The 21980-nt window shown below is 39.3% G+C and overlaps 1 protein-coding gene across 1 annotated transcript in view; it reads right to left on the bottom strand.

The window, feature by feature from the left end:
- The window catches only part of LOC137501034 (zinc finger protein ZFP2-like), a 91081-nt gene extending 75126 nt beyond the window's left edge, over window positions 1–15955 (bottom strand). Inside the window, exon 1 of the mRNA XM_068227891.1 lies at window positions 15847–15955. The gene's annotated coding sequence lies outside the window, so the exon portion shown is untranslated. The remainder of the gene's footprint in view (window positions 1–15846) is intronic.
- Window positions 15956–21980: the final 6025 nt, after the last annotated feature.

Here is a 21980-nt window from a genome sequence, read left to right as displayed (position 1 = left end):
TCACATTTCGCGCCTTTGTAAGCGTCCCTGACAACGTGGTCTTCTTTCAGCCAATGAGATTCAAGCTGTCCGGTTTCCAAGAAATCCAGCCTTCAATTTAATTAATTTGCCAATAAGTATTGATTATTTTTCCATGCATGACCCCTAATAAATTCATTACATTCATCCGCGTACTCATATTAATTTATTACTGAATACTTTTGTAATTACGAAAATATCTCATCCATCATTCCTTAAGATGGTATCACTGAGTCTCCCATCAAATTTTTACTATTGGCCGGCAAGCGGTCACGTGATTTAAATCTCCACCTGCTCGAACTTAGGCTAGCGAACGTACACTCAGCCGCTGTACTTTTCCATGAGGTCATGGAATTTCCGTCCTACCAAAAATATCCCAAGGTCTTACTCATGTGGTGGGTTTTCTTTGTATGACTCTCCCCCTTCCTCTTTCTGACCAAGACTTATTTGTGGACTCTGTATTTCCTTGTACGCCAACTAATGATATTCCCTGCTGTGAAGTAGCTAAAAGTTGTCGTGTTGAGCTAATCCGTCAGGCTCCAGTCTGTCGTCCTTCCTTCGCTCTGATTTCAACATTACATAAACGAAATATTTTCAAATACACTCCTCTGTATTTCAATAAATGTATCATATTATTTTACCGATCAAATCATGATTGATTATGGGCCTAAGTCACTCGGGTTCATCTTCCTCTTGCCCAGGTAAAAAAAAATCTAGTGAGCATCATGAGATTTTTTTTTATGATGTGTCCATATCATCACTATCATGATTTGACATCGGATCCTCTGGTCTGCGACGGCTATTGATTTCGTCTCTCAACATCAGGTTCCTGAACCTTAACTCCTCGTTCTGTCTTTCGATATCATGGATCGCATTGACAAATTCCTGCACGTCTCTGTCTATCTCTCCACACTCTGGACATGGCCTTGCTTCAATTGGTGTACGGATTACTTGGACTTCTTCTTCCCTTCCGTCATCTTCTTCATCCTCTTCTTCGACATCATCTTCTTCCGGCTCGTCATCTGCTTCCTCTCGTTCATCCTCTGCTTCCCTGTGGTCTGCTGGCGTGTGGTAAAGCTTTAAATTTGCAGCGTTATAGATGTTCTCTGAACTTCCATCCAAGCTCTGAACTTTGTAAGCATTGTTGTCATAAGTTTGTATAATCTTGAAAGGGCCCACGAACAATTTGCAAAACTTGTGGTACACCTTCTGCTCTGGGTTAGATACACTAGGCTTCTTTACTAGAACGAGCTCGCCAACCCTCAACGGACGGTGGAATCGCTTATTCCTCAGCCTTCTCAATCGTCGTTCTGCTTGTGCCTCCAAATGTTCCCGTGTCTTTCTGATACAAATTTCGCTGGATACGCGTGGATCTACAGGACATGCTACTGCATCGTGCCATGGCCTGGCCGGATATCTGTTAAAGTGGACCACTTCCGGTATCTGTCCTGTTGCTTCGTGGATCGTGGTGTTAATACATTTAGTTATAATGGGCACCACGTCAATCCACCGCCAATGTGCCTCGGAACAATAGATCCTGCAGAATTTTGCAATCTCTCGCATGATCCTCTCTGATGGATTCGATTCGGGATGGCGAATCGAACTAAGTACATGCTGAATGTCTAGTTGTCGTAATTGATTTGCAAACGCAGCAGATGTGAACTGACTACCATGATCAGTAAGGATCTTCTTAGGCTTCCCCATCTGTGGAATGATATGTGAAGTAATTCCTCGTAGTACAGTTTTAGAATTTGCCTTTTGCAGCGGATACAAGGCTACTAATTTAGAGAATACATCTAAACTAACAAGGATGAATTGGTTTCCCCTACGGGCCTTGGGGAGTGGTCCGTACAGGTCCATTGCGAATATCTCGCGGGGTTCAGTAGGTAACAGTGGGCGCGGAGATTGCTTAAGTAAGTACGGATTATGTTTAATCCTTTGGCAGACGTCACATGATCGTAGTACATTTCGGACTGTTTGGTTCATCTTGGCCCACACGAATGTCTCTTGGATAGTTGCCAAGACCTTCCCTATACCTCCGTGTCCAATGACCCGGTGTACATGGTTGACTACCGGTACTTGCATTTCAGATGGTATGACTATGCGAAGTTTCGTGTGTTCCTCATCCAAAAACTTATGAAGAACCCCATTCAAATAATGGTAGCTCGCTGATAATTTACTAGCTCTGTCATACTGTGGATTGTCTGGCTGCAATGTTTTGTTAAAAAATTCTATCATCAAGTTAGTGAACCCATCTCTCTTCTGTATCGCTCCGATGTCCTTCAGATTCCTTAAGACCTCCTGATCCTCTTCTATCAACTCAATTTGGTGGATTACGACTTCCTCCGGGTTTGGATGTCGACTCAATGTGTCTGCCAAAATATTGAGTTTCCCGGGGCAATGTTCGACTGTTAGATCAAATTGCTGGATAAATAATGCCCAACGGCTAACCCTCTCGCTTGCCATATTGGTTTTCATAATGAACGTCAGCGCTTTGTGATCGGTACGGATAACAATCTGAAAACCATACACGATCTTCTTCCAATACTGCAACGCGCTTACGATAGACAGCATTTCCAATTCTGTGATAGTGTACTTTATCTCATGCTTCCGCAATTTCCGGCTCATGAAGGCGATATAGGTCTTTATGCTTGGATCATCGGGGTTTTCCTGCAGTAATACGGCTCCTATACCTATGGTTGAGGCATCTGTTTGAATTATGAATTTGAGGCTAAAATCCGGGTATCCGAGCTTAACATTATGCAGTAATCGTTACTTGGTCTGAGCGAACGCCTCATCACAATTATGGTCCCACTTCCATCGATTATTTTTCTTAAGTAAGTCTTGCAATGGTGCTACTACGGTTGTGTAATCAGGGCAATGATCAGCGAAGAATTGACACATTCCAAGGAACTGCCGAACATGTTTTACTTTAGTAGGCTTAGGAAACATCCTAATGGCCTCAATTTTGACTGGGTTTGGTCGCACACCATCTCCATCTACAAGGTGACCCAAAAATAACACCTCCTTCTGACAAAAATGTGATTTCGATAGGTTGACCTTGAAGTTATGCCTTCCTAAATCGGTGAGGACTTCATTAATATTTTCCAAATGTTCCGAAAGTGTTCTTGTAGCTACCAAGATATCATCCACATACATGATAGTCGCCTCTTTGACCTTTGGACTTAGATTGCGGTCAAGAGCTCGAATGAGAACCGAACCCGCATTCTTAATACCGAATGGGAGACGATTAAAAACATAAGTCTGTTGATCGAATAAGAATCCCGTCAACAACTTAGATTTAGCTTCCAACAGTATATGATGAAACGATGACGTCAGGTCAAAAGTGGTAAAATATTCCATATCTTTAAATCTCTTCAGGATCTCTTTAATAGGCGGGGCCTGCTCATACTCTGGGACTAATCTCTCGTTGATAGCACGTGCATCAAGGCAAATGCGCACTGATCCGTCCGGTTTCCTTACTATCACTAAAGGATTCAAAAATGGCGTCGGTGACTTCGAAATCAATCCACTTGCTTCCATTTCTCTAATAGCTTCGCGGACTTGGGGATAGAATTTCTCGGCAATTGGATATAATTTCTTCTTATACGGGGACCAATCATTCACGTTTAATTCGTATTCAAAATTTTCAATTTTTCCAGGTTTTGAGCCAAACGTGTCGCTATGCTTTGTTAAAATTTTGAATAAATCTTCCTTCCCCTCGGGACCTATTACAGCTGCATTAACTTTATCTGCTATAACCTTCCCACAGTTGATTTCACCTTCCTGCAATTCTCCCGCAAATAGCTTATAATCATCAGAGGTCACATGATCATCCGTCTCACTCATGACACTTTCGTCCGTCCTAAGCGGATTCACGACTTCGGTGTTCCAAATTTCTTCATGCTCTCCTATCTCCGACTGAGGGTTCATGGTTGTATCCTCAATACCTTCCCTGTGCTTAAATCTGACAGAGTTATCCCCCATATCAATCACAGCCTGGTATTCAGTCATAAAATCGGCCCCTAGGATCAAGTTATAGTTGATTTTATTCATGATAATAAATGTATGAGCAAATTTTGAATTTCCAATTTCGATGTCCAATAATGCCTGGTTCTTACATATGACGGATTTATCCGGGATAATTCCACGAATCTTCAAATTTGAAACTGGGATAATCGGGATGTTTACTTTGGATTGTAGTTCATTTACCAGAACTTGGGATACTACTGATACGCTGGCGCCTGTATCAATGAGTGATCGAACCCTCACGTGGTTGATCCTAGTGTATATCACTGGTAGTCTCTTAATTTCCTTTGAAATTTGGATTTCGGGATCGTCAATTAATTCGTCAGAGGTCACAACCCATGTATCGACCTCTGCGATGATCCATTCTTCAGTTAAAATTCGGCGTTTTTTTTTTTTTCGCCCCGAGCCGTTCTTCAGATTCGAACGTCGGTGCATTCGGGTTTAGGTCGCTGCCCCCTTTCCTTGCTCTTTGGAATTGCAAGCTCTCCGCTCCTGTCGCTTCCTCATCACGGCCTCGATCATGGATCGCCTCCTTCCATTTTCTCTTGTTCAGCTCTTCTATGTACCGCCTAGACTCTTGGTATCTGTCATCCTTCTCTTGACGAGATCCTCCCTGGTAATATCTCGGGTTCCCTTGATTCCTAGCTGGATACGGCCTGTAATTACTTCTCTGGCATCCCCGGTATCCCCTGTCGGCTCGAAAATTTCCTTGGTTTGTTTGCCGGTTGCCTTCCGCAAAATTCCTTGGTCTCGTCCATTGTCGCGGCTTCCACTCCGTATTATATGCTCGACGAGGTTCTGGATCAGTACTAGTTCCCTGGTTCTTCGTACTAGTGGTCTTCGGTTCGATTGTCCGTTCGATATTATTCACCTGTTGGTCCCTGCTCCTAATTTGTCTTGGGTTCGAATGATGCGTTGTGAGGTCTAATTGACGTAATAAAGCCTCCGCATCGACAGCTGTCTGGACATTTGACGCTATCATCATTCGTTGGACCTCGAATGGCAATTGTTTTCCAATGGCGCTAATCAATTCTGTTTCGCTCATTGGATTATCAAGCTCTCGTAGCTTGTGAAATTGTGCCACAAAGTAATCTGAGAATTTCGTGGGTGAAGATGTCGAATATCGTCTGGAGTATACTTCCAGCCTTAACTCCTGCTGTTCCTGAATACTCCAGAACTTTTGGAGAAAAGCCCGCCGAAATCCTTCAAAATCTTCAAAAGTATACAAGAAAGCCCTGAACCATACAGCTGGTGCTCCGTCTAGGAATTTCTCGACCGTTCGCAGTTGTCGCTCTACTGGTATTTTATTCTCATTTATATAACCGGCGATTTCCCGGATGAAACCTTTCGGGGTGACATGCCCACGGGCATCGAACTTTGGTGGCTTGTCATCAGACATCTTAATGACGTGTACCACCGATGTCGGGATAGCACTTGATGACGTAGACGACCCATCTCTGTTTTCAAACTTGAAACCGTGTGTATCAGCATGGGATAGGCCTCCTTTCTTATGAATCCCCTGGTTATCATGGGGTTCGTATTCGCGATATTGGAGGTTAAAATCTTGGCTAGACGCTGATGGTTCCAACCTAGCCTTCAACATCTCCAAGTCTTTTCGGATGTCATCCATTCCGTCGGGATTACAACTGGCTATTTCTTTTGTGCCGGAATTTTGCCCATTATACGCCTTGCATTGTTCTAATAGGCGAACTTCCGTGTCGGCAAATGATTGACCCTGTTCGATTAGACCTTCCGTCCGCTGGAATAACGCTAAGTTTGCGTCTTCGCACTTAGTTATTCTCTGGCTACGGTCTTCTAAATTTATAGTTAGTTCTTCGACTTTGTTTTTCAGTCCTGCTACGATGACAAGTGTACGTGCGGCTTCCCCACGTAACTCGTTCATGCCCTTGTCATGCTTGTCCAAGGTGCCAGCTATCTGCGCGCATTTTTCTTCTACTTGTCCCCGGACGATGTCATTCTCCTTCCGACATTCATCCCGAATTTCCTCTATGTGTGATTCTATGTCTTGTTTATCAGTTAATCGCAGAGCGGCGAGTTCCTTGACACTAGCGTTCAATTTTTCCTTAATGTCTGCGCGTTCCATTTGAGCCTCATCTCTAACGCGGTCAACCTTTTCATTAACGATGGTAATGTACGCATCCATGTGCACTTTTAATTCATCTTTCGCGAAGTGACATGCTTCCTGGACTTGAGTTAATTTGTCCCTAAGTTCCTGTCCCATCGCTACGCTCGCGGCCTGAACTGCATCTATTTGTGCCTTGAGTTCTGTTTTATTAACTTCGCACGCAGCCTGTACTTGGTCTATTTTGTTCTCTAATGAAGCACTATTAACCTTCATTTGTTGAATAATTTCCTGTCTATCAGAAACACTATCGGCCTGTACTTGATCTATTTTGTTTTCTAATGAAACACTATTAGCCTGTACTTGATCTATTTTATAAATAATTTCCTGTTTATCCGAAACACTATCGGCCCGCATTTGTTCAACATTCAGAGTTAAATTTCGTATTAAGTCCTCTAACGTGAGAGCTTTCACCTCTCCCTGTCCTTCTACCATCATGTCCTGGGATCGCTCCCCACCGTCGTCAGACATTATAACTTTTCTTGAGAAAGCAAAAGGGCCGATCGGCCTCTCGCCTTGCTGCACACGAAGGAATACGCTATTGGGTCTAGGCCCTATCCTATGACATTATACCCCTACACTAACTTTCATTTAACAAAAAAAAATTTTGACTATAAAACTTGTTTACATTTGCAGGTCATTCAACTTGAATGCTGGCTTGCGCCTAAGATTTCACAATAAACCGCTCCAATATAACAACAACAACAACAACATTAAAAACAACGACGAAGTTGGAAATCTCCTGCCCTGAAATACGTTAATTTTAATTTATACCATCTCAACCTCTTTTTAAATAACAACTTGAACTGGTGCTCAGTAATATTTTTACCATTTCAAGCCTTCCTAAACAACTGTTTATAATATTCATCTCATGTCCAATGACATTTAAATGGAGTCCTGAATTACCAAAATAATATTAAATTTCATATGGGAAAAGAGAAACATCAAATCTTCGAGCTTATTGAATTTTGAATCATTGCCAAACTTGAAGAGATTAGCAATGGATTATAATAATACACTAGTCAAATCTAGCTCCGTTCGAAACTAACCTTACTCTAGCATGATATTACGTTACAAGTGAACACACACTTGACCGTGATGCGGTCATCAATTAATAAAAATCAAAAATTTAAAAACATAAAATTTTGAAAAAAAGTATAAAAATATAAAAATTTATTAGCAATAAAATTTGCCTCTCTGCCGTTCTTAAAGCAACACTTTGCCGTTCTTAAAGCCCCACTTTGGGCCAGCCATTTTGCACCCGTCCACCTCCCGAGTCCCAGACTAGCATTTATCTCAGGGGTGTCGGTTCATTATTTAAATCATCAAATATAAATATAACGGCATAATAGAACACGGGGATGAACGGAGCAACTTAAAATTAAAAGGGGGAAGGCTCGATTGTAACTTGAATTTAAGGACTCCATGATAGGACTAGGAAGTGACTGTTACTTTAAAAAGGGCATCATCTAACTACAATAAAAAGATTATGAGAGTGGTTTCCTTTGAAATAATTTGCCAGAAGGAGCGGTTTATTACGCCATTTGACGTATAAAACTTTGATACACGTGGCAACAATATTTGAATTTACACACATGTTACATATATAAATCACTTGCCATACCGCAAGTGGTATCAATATCTTGCTGCGTTGCTTCTGAAATAAAATGACATTTTGGAGGTATAATTTACGGATCGATTCCATTTGAATCGAACCGTTACTCAAGGATATAGCTTCCTTCTATCGGGAGCCCGAGCATAACCCATGTTACGGTCGGCTTCCCGATTTAACTAAGATGACGTACTCCGGCTATATACATTTTTCCGAGACCGGTACTCGGACTGGGTAATGTTTCTCGTGAAATGCGAAAACTGGATTCCACGGACAGTTCCTATCTTACGATATCCAGCTGATGCCATACCAATGAATTAGCATTTACATTTTATTTACATGTGATCTGAATTGTCACCAGTTAGCCTCAGTAGACTACTTACACAGATGAGATAACGAGAAGCGGTGGGAAATACCGTGGCCATGGCCCCCCTCGCATCGCGAGCGAAGTAAACAAACACGCAAGTATGTAACATCGTCCCATACGGAGACCGTACAATAAAGAGGTACCAAATGACTCTAATATCATCATTCTCATTGTTCAAACATACGAATAGAGGGATATCGTCACCAAATAATTTAATTCACGATATTATCATCCTCGAAATTATTATTATTATTATTATTATTATTATTATTATTATTATTCCTCAACGGTTCCTGGCACTGTCACGTTGATTAATATCGTCATTATTATGCGGGATGCAAACACCAAGTGGTTATTACTGTTATTATTATTATTATTATATCCCTCTCGTGGTTATTATTATTATTAATGAATAGGTGACCCAAGATATTATTATTATTCACGTCACTTAAAAGGTTATTATCATTAATGAACCGGTCACTTACGCCAAAACATATATATATATTAAGATATCGGTCGCAATTACAAATTAATTCACTGATCAACCAACGACGTCATTACAGTTATTATTATGACAATTATTATTAATCCGACCGCGGTGATTTAACATCGTCCTTACATTGTTATTATTATCGGTTGCATATTCTCAATTAGATTCCCGTTTAACATCGTTATCAACGCTCAATTAATTAAGGCGGTCCAATCCTTTATCTACAACATTTATTATTATTATTATCACGACATCATGATTGTCCTCACTCGTTATTACAATGAATACAATATACGACCATTTCTGTGGAATCTGAACTCTCATTATCCTTAGATCCGTTGTATCTCAACGAATAACTGTGCAGTCTATTTATTTCGTACATGCTGTCACGGGTTCGAATTCTACCCGCTGCGTAACTCAGTATTTCTCTGTGACACTGCCCGTACATTTTACACTCGTATCAATATCCTAAGTGTCTCTCGTACGGAATTTATTTTCCTCTCTATCTCAATATTCCTCGATTCATTTATTTATTCCTCACAGAATTATCAACTGACTTATTTATTCATTTCTGACATCGTACGACCTTTTATTATCTGACTGCAAATTCTTTCACATTTTCTATCTCATTTGGATCTATGCCTTAGTTCATTCTCCACAAATAATCGTAACATCTTGAAATTATATTTACCAAAATTTGACAATCATGGTCTCGTAATATTAGCACTACATGTTCCAGCTAATGAATCGCAACTTCAAAACGCGACATTTATACGTAAAAAAAAATTTGGACCGTAATTTAAACCACACGTTCATTAACATGTACGGATTATTAACACCGATCTACATTTCAATATTATTAATCGATCAAATTAAGTTATCACGCACTTTAATTCCAAATTAAAACGACCTCCCGTCATTAAATGATTCCCAATAAACTCAACACTTGATCACATAAATTATTATTATCTCCGAATCATATAAAAAAATATCTTATAAAAAAAATAGTTATATTATTTATTTATTATTATTATTAATATTAAAAAAAATAATAATTTCGCCTGTAATACGGTAGTCCACTCTTATTATGTTTAACGCATAACCCCTTTTACAAACTCAATTTATTCTGGCACTAATCACTCCAGATATGATTTACTTGGAAATATTATATTAATCGCATCTCACAAATTTAACAACTTCACTTTGAAAATATGACCATATTAATTTCAACAAAACACACTTGGTATGGCGAAGCTGGATTTTCCTTCCATGTCATTAAATGGCTCGTTAAAATGACAAAACATAAAAGCACATATCGGGTCTTATTTAACTAGCATAATCAAAATCAAATGTAAAGAAATTTATCGACTACAAAGAAAATAATGAATGCATGCATGACTTAACGTACTACGCTATATATACAAATTTACATCTCCAACAAACTGAATACATAAAAGACCCGATTATTTACATTATTATGATTTACTACTGTCCGTGCTACAAATTTAGGATGGGGTCGTTAAGCGACCCATCTCGTTACAGAAGGTAACCAAGTATAATCAAATTATTCCCATTTTTCCCATCACGATAACATTTCCCAAATATATTTTACAGTTTAGTACTCATCTTAGTTATCGGTATTCCATTGCAGCTTTGCAGACGAGAGGCTTCATCCAGCCCCTCTCTGCGTTTTACTCCTCCATCCTTGATGGCGTAGTTTCACAAAAGATTTCCTGGCCCATTATCATTTTACACTCATATCTTGACTGCCACAAACCTTCACCATTTACTACGTTAACACTGTATACTTTAATTTGGATACAACAAATTTCTAGCCTAGACCCAAGAATTTAATATATTTACACTATTTAATCTTCGTCCACCTACCGCACAATGGACCTGGACACGTACGACGAGGTGTCAACTATTTCGCCCGTCGCGATACGCCCGATTTATACGGCATTCTTGACGTGTTCATTACATCGGTTCGGTATAGCTAAGTACAGGCTACTACTTCCTTAAAGTACTGTTCGTCACACAGTCTATTATGTACGTACTTATGGTGATATATTTTATACTACTCTCTTGCAGGATAATTACTTTACATCACTGATTTTCACAAATAAAAAAAACACTATCCTACGTTAACTATTTCCAGATTTAACATGTTGCTTGAGCGCGATCACACTTTACAAACACTGGCGGATGCTCGCGCCATTAAATGACTGTACGTCCGTAGAATTCTAAGTTACCGGCGACCAACAGTTCAGCTCCCGATATTCAATTCACGTGTGCTGGCGACCGTCAATTCAGCTCCAACGATTCAAGACAAGTGGCTGGCGACCGTCAATTCAGCTCCGTATATATGGATGAAGCCTTTTTCCCGCGGATTCGTTGACGTCATGCCCCTTAGGGAGGGGGTGGATTTTTAATATCGGTACTTGCACTCCGAATTGGAAGTTAAAATTTACATCAAATTAATCCACTCCGCTAGCATATCTGCTGGATAAAATATGAACTCCTGGTGATCACAGATTTAGGAGATATGGATGGATTTCGCTCCTCACATTTCGCGCCTTTGTAAGCGTCCCTGACAACGTGGTCTTCTTTCAGCCAATGAGATTCAAGCTGTCCGGTTTCCAAGAAATCCAGCCTTCAATTTAATTAATTTGCCAATAAGTATTGATTATTTTTCCATGCATGACCCCTAATAAATTCATTACATTCATCCGCGTACTCATATTGATTTATTACTGAATACTTTTGTAATTACGAAAATATCTCATCCATCATTCCTTAAGATGGTATCACTGAGTCTCCCATCAAATTTTTACTATTGGCCGGCAAGCGGTCACGTGATTTAAATCTCCACCTGCTCGAACTTAGGCTAGCGAACGTACACTCAGCCGCTGTACTTTTCCATGAGGTCATGGAATTTCCGTCCTACCAAAAATATCCCAAGGTCTTACTCATGTGGTGGGTTTTCTTTGTATGACTCTCCCCCTTCCTCTTTCTGACCAAGACTTATTTGTGGACTCTGTATTTCCTTGTACGCCAACTAATGATATTCCCTGCTGTGAAGTAGCTAAAAGTTGTCGTGTTGAGCTAATCCGTCAGGCTCCAGTCTGTCGTCCTTCCTTCGCTCTGATTTCAACATTACATAAACGAAATATTTTCAAATACACTCCTCTGTATTTCAATAAATGTATCATATTATTTTACCGATCAAATCATGATTGATTATGGGCCTAAGTCACTCGGGTTCACTATAGTAGAGCCAACAGTAGAGTTGGGTCGTTCATGAACTAACTAGTTCATTTGAACGACTCGATTATTTGAACTAGTACGAGATCGTTCAAATATTTTGAACGAGTCGATCACGCGAGCATACAGCATATTAAAGGAGGACGAAGATGTAAGCAAGCACCATCTATTGTAAAACTTACGTACTAGCTCAAGTCCGGCACGGAATACTATCTCTCTTGCGCCGCTGTTGCTTCCATGAAGAAAGCACAAATGAACTACCTCGTTCATTTGAACGACAAAATAAGCTCGCACAAAAATGGCCAATGGCGTGCCATGTTAATGGTCACGTAACAGCACATTTCTAATCTGCTCATGAAATTCCTCATTCATTTGAACTAGTTCATTTGAACGACTCAATGCGATGAACGGTATCGAATGAAATAGTTCAAGCAAATGAACTGACTGGACCCATCCCTCCCAACAGCAACCCCAAATACTCAGATGACATGGAAGCCTAGACCAACACCTCCACAAAGGAGAAATATGCAAATCCGCCGTCCTAACGAAGCACAAGCAGAAACACCGCCGAGAAAGGAATATGAGTTGGTGCAGGTAAAAACTCCAGACCTGGAATATGCCAATTTTCCGCAGCAAGTTGCCAGCAAATCAAGTAGACAGCAAACTAGACAGCAATACGCAATGATAAGCACAGGTCCAAGAGTTGAAGAATTGCAAGCGGCAAAGAAGAAAGCTTGGCTCTTTATGGGGCGTTTGAGCCCGCACACAACCTCCGATGTCATAAAGAAATACCTAGAAAACAGAGGAATCAAAGACGACGTTACGTGTGAAGAAATAATAACCAATTACGACACGAAAGCTTTCAAAGTGGGGATTCCATTTGATCTAATGGGCAGGGTATATGATGAGGAATTCTGGCCGAAAGGGATTACAATCAAACGTTTTCAATTTCGATCCTTTCGCCCCATACGAGACAATGGACGCTCCTTCGAATAATTCGGAAAAGAAAATAGTTGAAGGAAGAAACCAAAACTTAAAAGACGCTTCAAGAAGTCTAAGAATCATGATGTGGAATATAGAAGGGCTAAAAGGTGCAATGAATATGAGCCCGGAAAACTTTCTATTAGGGTACGATATAGCAATTTTATTGGAAACATTCGTCACTGACGACTGGCAACACCCGGACTTCTATGGTTTTCATCTTACAGCTAGACAGGGAGAAAAAGGAAGACCTTCTGGGGGGATAACTATCCTCATAAAACCACACCTAACCCCAATATTATCAACAAGGCAACAGAACCATACCCTACTACTGGAAATAGGCGGCCTCGTAATTATAGCCGCTTACTTCCAACCGAACATAACAGCGATCGACATAATGGACGAGCTAGGCCACATGATCACTCAGAGCAAGCAAGATAAGCCAATAATTATAGCAGGTGACCTTAACTGCAGACTGGACATTCCGAATTACAAAGCAAAGCTAGTCCTCGAAAAACTGGAAGAAGAAGGCTTCATCCTGCTAAACAACCCCACTATCCCTACATACATCTCACATAATGGAAAGAGCACAATAGATATTGCACTTACGAAAGGACCAATAACAGGCATCATGACTACAATATGGACAACAAACCAAGCCGTGATTAGGAAACACTTACCAATTGAAATACGTATCCAAGGGGAGTGGGAAAAACTACAGAAAAAGACAATTCACCCCCTTTCAAGGAAAATAGATGTTGAGAAAGTTAAAGAAATGCTAGATTCAACTACACATCTAGACACATTAATAGATAATTCAAGATTGGATGATGCAACAGGAATAATAGAAGAAATCCTACAAAAGGCCGCCATTCCGCGGGCCACAAGAAGAACAAAGATATGGTTTGATAATGAGTGCTATAGGCTGAGGAGGGAGACCCTAGACAAATTGCAACAGTTAAGGCAGAACTTGAATAATCAAAGTCTAATATACATATACAATGAGAAGAGGAAACTCTACAAAAGAACACTGAAAGAAAAGAAACGCGCCTACTTAGAATCGGAGAGCAAGAAACTAGCAGAGGAAGCCAAGAAAAATCCGTTCATAGCCCTACACCTAAAGAAACAACAACAGACGCACTACATAGACATGGAAATCTGGGAATCGCACTTTAGTAAGATTCTCAACATCGAAGGTCCAGTGCACCCCAGAAAAGATCTACATACCACTACTCCACATATACAATTAGACTGGGTACCCCTGACCATAGAGGAAACTAGAACCGCTATAGACAGCACCAAAAACAAGAAAGCCGCAGGTCCGGACGGGATCTATAATGAATATGTAAAAGACACTCTACACCTGCTAGCCCCTATATAGACAAAATTATATAACAAATGTATAGGAACTGCTTCCATTCCCGACCAGTGGAGAAAGTCAATTGTAAAAGTTCTATATAAAGGCAAAGGAGACCCAAGAGATCCCAACAAGTACAGAGGCATAGCACTGGAAAACTGCCCCTTCAAAATATTCACCAAAATTATAACAGGGAAAATAAATGAGGAAATAAATGAGCATCTGCCAGAGAACCAATTTGGTTTTAGGAAGGGACGATCTACCCTAAACGCCATTGAACTCCTGCTAAACCAAATCTGGGATGCCTTAGAAGACAACGGAAAATATTACACCATCTTCATAGATTTTACTAAAGCTTTTGACCTGATAAACAGGAAGCTAGTGATAGACAAGCTTAAGGAGATGCTAGGCACGAACAACATATGGACCTATCTCATCACATCATTACTACAATGGAACGAAGTACGAGTTTCGGATAACCTCACTCTATCAGATCCAATAGCTCAATCAAACGGGGTCCTACAGGGTGACCCACTGAGTCCTTTGCTGTTTATAGTTGCAACCGCAGATATCCTAAGAATTACCCAAAAGGAGGGAGTATTTTCTTGTGCGTATGCCGATGATATTGTAATTGGCTCAAGAGACATAACAAAATTACAGGAAACTGTAAATGACGTCCAAAACTGGTGCTCCGAAAACAAGCTGTTCATAAACATCTCAAAAACAGACACCATGGTGTTCAGGAAAGGAGGGAGAGTACCCGCCTCAGCAGAGACCTTCATTCGGGATAAAAAATTAAAGATAGTATCAGACTTCAAATATTTAGGCATCACCCTGCAATCGAGCGCATATTGTTTCACAAAACATGTCACAGAAAAGGCAACTCAAGCAATGATGGCAATGCATGAAATAAAAGACATTAGATCACTTAGTCTGGAGACAGCAATGTTGCTATTCAGAGTAAAAATTCTTCCAATAATGACTTATGGCATTGAAATTATCTGGACACATTTAACAACGAGGAACTTATCAACCTTGGAAAAGGTGAAAGCGAACTATATAAAGAAGGTGATAGGTGTATCAAAAACGACACGATCTAGACTTGTATATCTCCTCGCAAGGGAATCATTTCTCATAGAAGATCTCAGGACAAGTATGCCACTACCGAACACCGGTGTATCAAAGAAACTGCTAGCAAATCTGACGGAGAAGAGAGAAGAAGTCCAACCAGACTTCTATGGCACAGGGGCAATGATAGATCGCTCGTGGACAAAAGCTAATTTTGAATTAAGACATGTCATTACAAGATTAGCAGTTCACGGTTTTCACCTACTCTGCAAATCAAAAACACTTACATGACCCAAGTATAGACTGTGAGTGCAAACTATGTAGAAAAACGTGTGAACAGTACCACATTGAATTCTGTACAAGAAGAACAATGTCTATAAGTGATTATGCAAATATGTAACCCATCAATGTAACCTATATTCTCTGTTATGGCTATTTGGCTGCATTAAATATATTATATAAATATACTTACCGTTGCTCTTTTACATGAATATATGTACAAAACAATGAAGCTTACCTGTTTTCTTATAAGGTCACGGAAGGTATGAAGTTCTTGGTTGAGATCTGGAAGCGTAAAACAGTAAATGCCTGAGATTCGACCTTTCCCAGCAGTGTGTCAAAGGGCTGTGGTCACAATAGAAAATGAAAGGAATCACATTAACTTGTTAAAATCTGAGAAGTTCTCGCGCCATGCAACGCCAACTACTTCAAAAACAAACCCGAACGGTCAATGGCCCGCACAGCGCCACCTCGTCCTTGTTGTGGCGTTAGGCCAACATCACGATAAGCAGTAGGATCTCAGAGGCTATAAGGAGAAATGTCAAACAATTATATTCGAAGAGGGCACGAAATTAGAACACTGCTTGGCTGTTGTGGTTAGGCGTAAATTAAAATACGAACGTGGACATATGGTTAAAATTTGTAAACATTTTCGTAATACACTGGTAATTGATACCTGCAGTTTCGAGAGACACTGTTACAAGAAGCATGGCCTTCATCTAAACAATTCAGGTAAACGAAAGATAGCAAATATTCTTCTAGATTTTATTAATCTTTAGATATGTACTGCAAAAAAGGCAACACCCTTGAGTTATAATACTGACCAGGAAAACTAGTAGAAAGAACCAGCTGTACTTCAAACTGGCTCAGCCAACTAGAAAATAAAACTCAGGAAAGTAAGGAATTTCAAGTTACCCAATTGCAACAGTCAAGTTTTAGGGAGGAAGGGGGTCTGAGATTGCTCTGGGTAAACTGTCAGAGTGTAGTAAATAAACAATTAAAATTTGGTACATTGATGGAATCTTAAGAGACTGATGTGGTGATAGGAGTGGAATCGTGGTTGAGAGAAGGGGTGGGTAATAGAGAAGTATTTCCAGAAGGGTACACAGTCTATCGTAGAGACCGAGAAGATAAAAAGGGAGGGAGGGGGTGTTTATTCTGGTGAAGGAAACTTATTGTTCACATGAATGGTTTACCGATGAAAGGGATGAAATATTAGGGATAAAATTAATTTGTGATAATATGAAGGAGGTGGGAATTATACGAACATACAGGCCTGGAAGAGAGGAAAGAGACATGGAAATATTTGAGAAAATAATAGATTATACTCATAAAAACAATAATAATGATGTGGTAATAATTGGGGGAGATCTAAACTTGCCGGAAGTTGAATGGAATGGAGCTGCAAGTGAAGCCTATGAACAGAAACTGGCAAATAACTTAATTTGGGAGGGAGGATTTGGACAAGTAGTACAAGAACCAACTCGTCTCAATAACTTACTAGATGTATTCTTGGTTAAACCATGGGAAATTGTTGATAAAACTGAGGTAATTAAAGGCATAAGTGACCATAAGGCTGTAATAATGGATGTGGGACTGGTACCAAAAAGGCTTAATAAGAGGGTCACACAAGACAAGAAATTGTACAGAAAAACTAAAGTTGATGCATTTGGGACTTACCTTAAATCACAATTCAGTTGTTGGATAAGTGAAGGGAGCAATGTGGATACACTTTGGGCTAAATTCAAAGTAATCATTTGGGAAGGAGAGAATAGATTTGTACCTGTTAAGAAGGGTAAAATGACCTCAGACCCTGTTTATTATACAAGGGAAATAAGAAAATTAAAAAGAAAATGTAGAATAGTAAACAGGAAAATCAAAGAAGGTAGGGAGAGTAGAGAAAGTAGAAAACAGCTAATGAGGGAACTGAATAGAGTGAAAAAGGAAGCAAAAGAGAATTATATGAATGGCTTTCTTCAAGAGCATAATGACCACAAAGGGAAATGGAAAAAGCTGTATTCATAAATCAGGAATCAAAAAGGAAAAGGAATCCAAATTCCTACAATGGTGGGAGGAGGGGGTGAACACTATTTAACAGATACTGAGAAAGCAAACCTCTTTAGTAGGGAATTCAGCGATTCAGTAGATGATTGTCAGGAGTTGGAAACCGAAACAGAAGATAGAGAGGGAGAGACATAGAGGGAAACAAGAAGCTTCTCATTCACAAATGAAGATATTTTCAGAGAAATCCAACTGTTCCAGCAAGGAAAAGCAGCAGGAAATGATCAAATTACTGGGGAGGTGTTAAAGGCAATGGGGTGGTACATAGTGCCTTATTTAAAATTTCTCTTTGACTATGTCATAAATAATAGTGTAATACCAAAGGAATGGAAGGAATCTATAATAATACCAATTTATAAAGGAAAGGGTGATAAAAGGAAACCAGAGAACTACAGACCAATCAGCCTGACCAGTATAGTTTGTCAAATACTGGAGAGTTTAATATCAAAGTACATCAGAGGGATATGTGATGATAAAAATTGGTTCTTGAGGAGCCAGTATGGATTTAGAAAGAAATTTTCTTGTGAGGCACAACTGGTGAGATTTCAGCAGGACATATCAGACCAATTGGACTCAGGAGGCCAGTTAGATTGCATAGCCATAGATCTTTCCAAAGCCTTTGATAGAGTGGAACATGGAATATTATTAAAGAAATTGGAGGGAATAGGATTGGACGTAAGGGTTACACGTTGGGTAAAAACATTTCTAAATTCAAGGGTTCAAAAAGTCAAAGTAGGAAATAACGTATCGCAGGAAGAGAAAGTTTGGAAGGGAATTGCACAGGGTAGTATAATCGGTCCATTACTTTTCTTAATATACGTAAATGATTTAGGGAATAATATAACATCAAAAATAAGATTGTATGCAGATGACATAATTTTTATAGGGAAATAAATACCATTGAGGATTGTTCAGAATTACAAAGGGACCTTGAGAGTATTCAACAATGTGTTGAAGAGAATAATATGAAGATTAATGGAGGCAAATACACTGTTACAACATTTACAAACAGGAGTTTTAAAACTGAATTTGAATATACTTTGGATGGGGTAGTTATCCAAAAAGATGGCAAGTGCAAATACTTAGGTGTGCGATTTGAAAGTAATTTGCACTGGAAGGGTCATGTGGATGACATTGTTGGGAAAGCATACAGATCGTAACATGTCATAATGAGGCTACTTAAAGGAAGCAACAAAGAATTAAAAGAGAAAAGTTACCTAAGTATGGTTCGTCCATTATTGGAAAATGCAAACAGTGTTTGGGATCCTCACCAAGAATACCTAATAAAAGAAATAGACAGTGTGCAGAGGAAAGCAGCAAGATTTGTAACAGGGGATTTCAGGAGAAAGAGTAGTGTATCAGAAATGTTAAAGGAACTAGGGTGGGAAACTTTATGTAAGAGAAGGGAGAAAACTAGACTTACAGGATTATATAGAGCCTATACAGGAGAAGCAGCATGGGGAGATATCCGTGAGAGGCTTCAGTTGGAAAATAATTATATCGGCAGGACTGACCACAAATATAAAATTAAAAGGAATTTTAGCAGAAGCGATTGGGGTAAATTTTCATTCATTGGGAAGGGTGTGAAGGAGTGGAACAGTTTACCAGGGGTAGTGCCTGATCCTTTTCCAAAATCTGTACAGATATTCAAGAAGAGAATAAACAGCAACAGAGAAAATAAATGAAATGTTAGAGGGCATTCGACCAGTGCAGGTTAATATAAATAAAAAATGTGTGTGAATAAATTAATTCCATCCCCTGGTCTAAGGAGTTGGACAGCCAAAGTAGGGGACTGCCTGTAGGGGTGAAGTACAGTGGGGACTTGGAGGGCCCTGGGACCGCTACGGTAGCTGTGAAGGCCTTTCAGGAACTCTGAAAAGTGGTGGCAAAAGGGGCTCTGGTTAAGACGCAGCAGGTCGTTATGCTACTTAGGTTCCAGAATGGGTAAAGAAAAAAAAAAGTAAATAAATGCAATGTAAATTTTAATCTTATACCAGTTGTCCAGTATCATTTGAAGTAATTCCACATACTGTATATCAGTTGACTATATTTGTAAGTAGTACATGAGATATTATAAGTAGAATTTTGTAAACAATATAAATTTATTAATGATGAGCTGTGTGTTTAATAGAAAAAATTGTTACCGTAAATTGTATAATATTGTATTATAGGAAAATTTTCTTCTCTTCTTAATTTAATATTTAGTGCTTGACAATAATGTATTTTAGTGTACCATTTGCCACCGAGGTAGACACTTCATTTGCAAATAAAGAGATTTTGATTTGATTTGATTTGATAAATGAGATATGGGATGGAAATTGTTAAAACCGACAGGGACCTATGATAGGATACAACCCCATTACGATGGTATTTTAGCAAGCATTGGACACCCGTGAATAACACAGTAATTGTTTAAATGTTAATTATTTTCAACAATCTATGGGACAAATCAAATTACCACATCATATTGGAATTACCAGCTGAAAGGTAACCATTGAAAGTTGTTCGTAAGGAAGTGTAGCCTAATTTCAAATACTAATGCGACGGACATCTACAATAAACCCCCATAACATTCACAAACAACTGTAAAATACTGTGTTTACCATGCTTGGTGAACTTTTGACTGAAATGGGTCTACATCAAAGCAATCCTAAGCACAACACGAAGAGTGACACATAGCCTACAGGTCCATTATGGAAAGAAAAGAACGGAAGTTTCATTATTCAGTAAACCACACACCACCAACATATGACAATAAAAATGAAACCTCAAGAGCAAAATATAAACAGTAACAAGAAATTTTCACTTATCATAAGTTTGAAAAAATTTTCACAATACAGTCGGGTAAACTGCAGATCAGTTGGCTCTGGTTGCTGTACTTGTCTGTATATGTAGCAAGAGTCTTTTATACGCTGTCTCAAACCAGCTAGCTGTGGGATTGTTATGACCACAAAAGCAGTTTGATTTTTTCTGAATGATTTCCAACAAAAGAGTAGCGTTACAAAAATGTTGCAAAGTTTGGCCTGGGAAGAACTGGGAGAAAGAAGACGAGCTGCTCTACTAAGTGGTATGTTCCAAGCTGTCAGCGGAGAAATGGCGTGGAATGACATTAGTAGATGAATAAGTTTGCGTGGCATCTTTAAAAGTAGAAAAGATCTCAATATAAAAGGTAATATTGGAATTCAAGAGGACAAATGGGGCAAATATTCATTTATAGGAAGGGGAATTAGGGATTGGAATAACTTACCAAGAGAGGTGTTCAATAAATTTCCAACGTCATTGAAATCATTTAAGAAAAGGCTAGGAAAACAAGAGATAGGGGATCTGCCACCTGGGCAGTTGCCCTAAATGCACATCAGGATTGATTGATTGATTGATTGATTGATTGATTGATTGATTGATTGATTGATTGATTGATCGATCGATCGATCGATCTTAAATCACTGAAATTACTTCCAAGTGATCCTGACTAGGTTTGCAAGTGAGCAGAAAATGCATCTTCAGTTGTGGCATGTTCAAAACTGAATCATACACTCCTAAGACAGACTGTAAACACACAATCAAACCTATGAAACCAGTTTTCCTAGAGGACACTACATGAACACCACCAGCCATCGTCTGTATATATTCAATAACCTCCTCAATATAGGCCTTCGTTCTCTACTTTCAAAGGTTTCTACCATCCCTTTCAACAAAGATTGTGGCTGTTCAAGGTGTCAAATATATTGTTCATAAGCCTACGGTAACAGATTTCACTATTTCCTCACACCCTTGAGAAAGGTTTAAGTCTTTGTCACAATATGTCAAGGCACTAGCAACACTTTCACTCTTTCACTGAATGTTTGTGTGGTGAGCTTTATTTTCATCGCTTCCTTCTCCCATTCCCTTCTGGTAAGTTTTGTCCCGAGATGAAGACCCTCGCTACTCTGAAGTCTCCCTAGCTTTTCCAAATCCCTCCTATCTATAACATTCACCGCTGGCAAAAGTTCCCTTACCCCCTAAAATATTCCTCGCTAATTGTATACTATGGTAAGCATATAGAGGAATAAACACTTTAACATCATTTGAGGGATTTTCAAAAAATTTCACCATATTATTTTCATCAGAGGAATCTCCCAGACAACGGGCCATGGATAAATTAGAAGTAGCGCCATCAAAAGTAAGTGACACTATGATTATATTTAGGTCATTTTAAAATTTAAGGCACTCAATTACTAAGTTTGCTCACTCCAAGCGACCTAAACCATTAATCAAGAATGAAAAATTGGAACATTCCAGTGTCCATTTAGTGAGACCAGGAACACTAAAGCC

The sequence above is a fragment of the Anabrus simplex genome, chromosome 5 (genome assembly GCF_040414725.1).
Source record: "Anabrus simplex isolate iqAnaSimp1 chromosome 5, ASM4041472v1, whole genome shotgun sequence".
NCBI classification, from domain to species: Eukaryota; Metazoa; Arthropoda; class Insecta; order Orthoptera; family Tettigoniidae; genus Anabrus; species Anabrus simplex.
Note: the sequence above shows the minus strand (reverse complement) of the source record. Positions and strands in the feature narration are given on the sequence as shown.